The sequence below is a fragment of the Rhopalosiphum padi genome, unplaced genomic scaffold (genome assembly GCF_020882245.1).
Source record: "Rhopalosiphum padi isolate XX-2018 unplaced genomic scaffold, ASM2088224v1 scaffold1, whole genome shotgun sequence".
Lineage (NCBI taxonomy): Eukaryota > Metazoa > Arthropoda > Insecta > Hemiptera > Aphididae > Rhopalosiphum > Rhopalosiphum padi.
In genome coordinates, this window is record NW_026869996.1 from 9,214,366 (window position 1) to 9,214,747 (window position 382).

Genomic DNA, 382 nt, shown 5'->3' on the forward strand with positions numbered 1-382 from the left:
TTATAACAAATTAGAATCATTTTCTTAATATTTTGGTCCAGGTTTCAAGAGATTAACTTGAGAATTGTTTGTTTTATAAGCAGATCAAAAAATAAATATTTAATATTCGTCCAAATTTATCATATAAAATCATGTTTTATAGTGTTTATGTAAAATCTGCTTAAATGAGATGTATGCAAGTTAATAATAATAAATTAGAATCATTTTCTTAATATAGAGGTCCAGGTTTCAAGAGATTATCTTGAGAATTGTTTGTTTTATAAGCAGATCAAAAAATAAATATTTAATATTCGTCAAAATTATCATATAAAATCATGTTTTATAGTTTTAATGAAAAATCTGCTTAAATGAAATGTATGCAAGTTAATAATAACAAATTAGA